This window comes from Tupaia chinensis, unplaced genomic scaffold, assembly GCF_000334495.1.
Source record: "Tupaia chinensis unplaced genomic scaffold, TupChi_1.0 Scaffold000127_1, whole genome shotgun sequence".
NCBI lineage: Eukaryota > Metazoa > Chordata > Mammalia > Scandentia > Tupaiidae > Tupaia > Tupaia belangeri.
In genome coordinates this window covers 1,173,813-1,180,193 of record NW_006159595.1, presented here as the reverse complement: position 1 = coordinate 1,180,193, position 6,381 = coordinate 1,173,813, and positions in this window count along the sequence as shown.

The window sequence follows — 6,381 nt, the reverse complement described above, 5'->3', positions numbered from 1 at the left end:
AGGCTCTTTCCCGTCTTACTAGTTAATTAGAAAAAAACAGACCTCAAAAAAAAAAAAAAAGCTAGCTCATAGCATGAAGGTTCTGTTGGGGTGCCTCTCTCACTATTTCTATGTCTCTCTCTTATGGAAGAAATAAACAATAAACAAACTGTAAAAAACAAAAAAACTCATTTTTTTCTTAAAAATATATTTATTTCAATTCCTGATTTTATATATTGTAAGAAAAGTCATGACACATTTTTTGCAAAAATTTTTGTCATGACTTTTCTGACAACCGTATGTGTGTGTGTGTGTGTGTGTTTGTGTATGTATACTCATGAACACACACAGACACACACTAGTATGTGTGTGAATAGTGAATAGTGAATGAATAGTATATGTTGTTTTTTGCCTGGAGTAAAATCACAAAAATTTAAACGAAGCTCTCATTTTATCATTTGGCTTAAAAGTAAACATCAGCTACATTAATCTTACTGTGTTTGCATATCTCACCGGAGTCCTCAATTTTTCTTTCCTTAATATGAAAATGCAGTTCTAAAACTAGACCACTGGGAGGAAGCATCGTGCAAAGCTAGCGTTTCGTCCATCCTTTCCAAGATTGGTACAGGCTCCTCAATAATCTCTCTGTCAAAGATCTGCATTATGCCATTCATGTAAGCAGACCCTTTGTCTGTTGTTCTAGTTTTCCTTTTTCAGTCTTTCCTCTTCCTCTTTTTTTCTAGGGTTCTTTGTGGGTTAAAAACTTCTGGTTTGGAAACTTCCAGGAGCATAATTAATAAACATGAAAACCAACTCGATGCTGGCACAGTGCCTGTTTTTGCTCAATCACATGGGCATGCTAGGGTAATTGTAGTTATTTACATTTGGCATCCAACTGACTCAATGAGCAATGTTGCTTCTTTTTTTTTTTCCCTATGAGTACTGAAACTATTAAATTAAACAGGTTAATGCGGCTACAGCATCTCACCCCCTACTATCCCCACAGCTATAGTAAATCTGCCACCTGTTTATTTCCATAAAAATTCAATTACAGCACCACCAGTTATTCTTCTTATGTGAGCAATTAACTCCAGGCAGTTTCAGGCCAAAGAGAAAGGCCAGGCTGGCCAACTCTCTTCTTCCCTTTTTGTTCCCTTTAAGTCATTTCTTTTGCTAAGTGACTATGCACCTTCACACAGTGAAAAAAAGGAAGAAAGGGCTAGACTGCTGGGCACTGTCATGCCAGTACAAAAGCCAAAGTGGAACATGCACAAACAACCCTTCTGCTTCCTCCTGGCCAAGTGGTGAGGAGCCATGGAGGCCAAGGGAAGTGGGAGAAGCCAGGCAGCCAGGCCACAGGGAGGGATGCTCCAGCATCATTTCATAACACACTATCCCCCAAAAAGAAGTGCTCTAGAAATTGTTCATTTTCTTTCTTCTTTATCTTTGTAAAAAAAAAAAAAAAAAGTGGCTTTTTCAAAAAAAAAAAAAAAAAAAAAAAGGTTGGTAAAATGCCACAGCATACTGGCTAAAGCAACAACACAATTATGAAGAAGTAAAACCACATTCATCTACACTTTGCAGCAATAGATATAACCCAAGCATTGTAAAGCAGTTGTAGTACCAGGCTTTAGTACCAGGTTGCAAATGCTGACTTTCCTTATTGTTTTTTTTTTAAAGTCTACTGCTTTTTGTCATGTTTCTTGCCCTTCTCTGAAATATACCAGTAAGAATAAAAATTACTGAATCTTGCACCTAGTGATTTTCTACATAATTTAATTGTTGAACATGAGCTGAGTTACTTGCTTCCCATAAATCCCTCTTTTGCCAGTGATACTGATTTTTGTCTGAACAAATGCTATTTGTAGTAAATGTATAAACATAGTTTGAAAAGCAGGTCAGATTATGAAATGAATATTAAATAGTACTCCAGTTCAGGGTAAAACAAATACTTCTCCATAAATGGCTTGATACCAACTGCTATCAAGGTGTGGTTACTATTGGACAGCCCAGTAACCTAATGATTAATGGGATGCCTGGTCCCATACTCCTACTGGGGATTTGAATCTCATCGCCAGTGTGGTGGACGTCAGAAGAGAAACAACTAGGGTGTAAGTATATGATAGAACTCCAGGGGACTAAGAGCCTCTAGTTAGTGCAGGTGGATGGATGGCTCCGATTTCTTGACCAAATTGTCACCTCGCCCACTTGATCTCTGACCAGCATGTACTCAGGTGGTATTGCAGGGCAGGCATGGATGTCAGATGTCAGCCATTGCTAAACCACTCCCCAGGAACAAGACGAGTGTGTAAATATCTCCTTTCCTTCTTCCTGCATTTGAAGGTGCCCCCAGCCTGACATCATTAGCACGCTGCTAGGGTAGAAGAATGTAATAAAGTGGACTTTGAAGGCAGCAAGTCACAGGGAAAAGATATAGTCTAATTAAATTTAATCTTCTTTTAAGTGGTTACTCAGAGGAGAGACTCTGTTAGAAGTTCAAAAGGGCATCTATAAATCTTCCCCAGGCAAGTCCATACCTGAGGCACACATATGGCAGTTGGAAGGCTGTGAAGTGACAGAGAATTTAGAACCTGGGTTTCATCTTGATAGGGCTGAAGGGGCTTTAATAAAGAAAGATCAATATTCTGTGGCCCCCAAACCACATCCTCTAGTGTCAAATGGGTTCAAGTTCATGGTCTTGAAAATTTTCCTTTTCTTGTCTTCCAATGTTCTCATGAGTCCTTTTTAGTTTCAGTTCAAAGTGGATGTTAAAATGGGTTTTAAGTGTTTATTCTTGATCCTAAATTTTGGGCAGATGCCTAATTTCCATAGCTTCCTTACCTCCTGAAGAGTTTTAAGCTTTTTTGTTTCTGCCAAAATGAAGCATACATACAGCTTGGTACTTTGAAGTCTGAGTTAAAGCAAAACTAAATGGACCATGTTTATCTGATCAATTAAGGCATTGCCTACATCCTTAGCACTGATGTTTCTCATTTAGCTGGCATTCTATACAATCCTCAGGAAATTAACAACAGAGATTGTGTTTGGGGAATGAGGGATCATTATACTAAGAAATGCAGAAAGAGTCTGGAAGAATTCGTCTAGGCTTCAATATAAGCTACGTATACTGTCTGGACTCCAGTATAAACTGAAGCATGTCTTTGTAGAAGTGGGGCTGCTGAAAAATATTCATGTAAGTTCCCAAGATAGAAGTTCGATTTAAAACCCCTATGATGGAAAATGATACGTTAGATTTAATAGTCTTTAACATGATTGATGTTTTTAATTGAAAAAAAAATCTGTATCTTACTCTCAGAGATTAGCATGTACACAGTTCAGTTGAAGCACAGTTCTACAGGGTGTACTGTATAAACAGCAGCCTGCTAAGTAGAGTACTTGATTTTTAAAGAAGAAAAAGAGTATAAATTAAAACTATCCTAGAAATTTGCAGGGTTTTTTTTTTTTTTCTTTTGACCAAACTAATCAACGTCAATTAATTAGATTGCTATAAAATGGGAAGTAATTAAACCCTCAGGCTGTCCCCAGTCAACATTTAGTTCTACTCTTCTCAGTAATATTTGGAGATACATTTGTTTGGCTTGCTTTTCAGCTAGCCAAGACTTGTGCATAAGACTGGTTCTGGAAAGACAGCAAATTCTCTTTCCTCAGAAATCCTGCTAGATTTCTTAGACCTTGGCTTATGTTAATTATATCATCCAACTGGCACCAACAGAATTAACTTTAAACTGCATAAAGATAATGATTGCATTTTTCATTTTTGGCAGATTCTATGGGATTGCTTCCCAAACTCAGAAATTTGTCTCAAGAATTGTGGCATGGTGAGAAAACTAATGTCCACTCTCCATGTGTAGATTGTTTTTCATTTAGTGGATTTTAATATTATAGATCTAGAGGAAACCTGGAAATTTACAGATTAGCTTTCCTCAAGTTCTGTGTTTTAAGATCTTTTTCTCTACTACCATAAAAGGAAAAACATGGCAAAGAAGAAGCTATAGTTTCTGGGACCCATACTTCCCTGAAAAGTTGTTTTTCCCTATCATTTGGTTTTCTTTATAATTTATTTTATATATCTATCTCTCCTACTAAGGCAGATAATGTTCTTCCAGACATTTACATTTTGATAATTTGGGCCTGCTCTGTTAGCCTGGTGGTTAAGGCAGCTGGATCCTACATGGCCAACCACATAGTTCAAATCCCAGCTCCAGCAGCTTGAAAGGCATATCATGCATGTATATGTACTTACCCTAAATCCTAACAGGGTGGAGAAATAAGGGAGAAGGGATTACAAAGCAACTATGCCCTGTTGAGAGAGAGAGGTTTTTTCTACTTCTCTCCCTGTATTTCTCTCTGCTGAGTACATGCAGTTTCTGGCAAATTAAAATAAGCAAGTAAATACATTTTGATAAACTTATAACTTGATTTATTAATTGTGTCAGAGACAATTGTTGTGGAGACTTTTATAAATCTCTGTAGAAGAAACAAAGCTGCTCTGGGGAAAATTGTTTTAAGATGGTACATTTTTTAGACACAGAGCTGTGTCTATTTAATGGAAAACTTTCCCAATTGCATTTAGAAGTAAAATTTTGTATCATTAAAAGGTAGCCTATGGGGCAATTTTGGAAAACAAATCACTCATATTTAGAAAACATTCACTTACATTTTAACCCATGAAACAGTGTGAGGGTTTACCATAATTAACTCGTAATTTATTTTGTTCCAGACTTACACTACTGTGTTGATTTCTCTAACATGGATGTAGATGTTTTTGAGTCTACCTATGCTTAAGTATGCTACTGAGATGACAACTCTGGAAATGAAAAGAAAGACTAAAGAAAGTTCTTGCTAGTATTTTTTTTTTTTTGTAGAGATTTTTGCCTCAGGGAGCCCATGTTCACTGGAGAGAGAGAGAAACAGAGATAGTGAGAGGGCAAGTGAGAAATCCCCCACCACCCCAGGGAGGATGAATATGCCACAATCCCTTCTTGTCCATTCTCCTCCCGGGATCTTGGGCACCCACACACATGCTCCCAGCGTGAATTTCAAGCCACTAGTTCTGGGACTCGAACCGGGGTCAGCCATGTAGGAGTCCAGCAACGTATTGCTACACCACCTGCTGGCCCCAACGAAAGTTCTTACTCTATTACATTCTTTTTTTTTTTTTTTATTTTGAGAATGTTTGAAAACTGTTTTGATGTCTTCAAAGGTTGGATTCTCATTCTTTAATCAATAGCTATCAGTAAAATTCATGTTTGGAAATATATGGATCTTGGATTTAAAGTTCCTGGTTTGACAAAAACTATTTGAAAAGGAGAAAATAAGAATAAGAAAGAAAATTAGTAATGTTAGTGATACAGAATCATGAAATCATACACAGGATTTTATCCTGTTTAAACTTTATATATTGTTTATTGCTTCTAAAATATTATAAGTTTGGGTAGTAGTATGAAGTTTGCCCCTTCAAACCAGCAATGAAGCTATTATTAACTTGATAGTTTGTCTTTCATTTTATTAATGACAAAAAGTTTGTCAAAATTTTGTATCTCTTAAGTCCATCTTTGGTTGGAACATTTCAGCTGCTTCATGTAGAGTAGATGACTTACACATTGTAATTAATTAAAACACTAAAAGACTTGGACCTTCAGTTTTCTGTTTACTGAAGGTATTTTAAAAATATAATTATGAAAACAGTATGATGTAAATCCTTCATCAGTCTCTTTGCTCTCTTCAGAAACAGAGTAAGTCTTACCCCATGTTCATATTTCCAAATCTTAACTCTTAAATTCCCAAGCATTCTGTTTAACCTTTTGAGTTCTGCTATGACAAATTATAACTATGGATATCTCCAGTCATTATGCTGCATGTTAGATTCAGGTTATCCACCCTACCTGAATTCCGACCCTCACTTCTCTGTTTACTCACTTAGAAAGAAATACTCTCTGGCTGAGAACTAGATTCTGAGGACTAGAAAGTTTCACTGGCTACTTCTTAAGAACTCAGTATGAACTCCTGGTTACACTCACTTCTCCCGAACAGCAGCCAGGGCCTCTCCAAGAGTTAGATTAGTAAAAATGCTCTCAGGACAAATGAAGTAACATTTTTGAGGGTTTTTACTCTTTCATTTTTTAAAATAATTACTTATTTAATTTTATTTATTCATTCATTTATTTTAATTTGACCAGAGAGGGTCACAGAGAGGGAGAGAGAGAGGGAAAGTGAGAAAGGAAGCCACCAGGTCCAGGACTTGAACCATGATCAGCCATGTAGGAGTGAGTGTCCAGTGCCTTAACCACCATGCCGCTTGCTGGCCCCTCTTGACTCTATCTTGTATTAAATTACACTTTAAAATTCATGCATCTTCTGACTTCACTTTTCTCATATTTT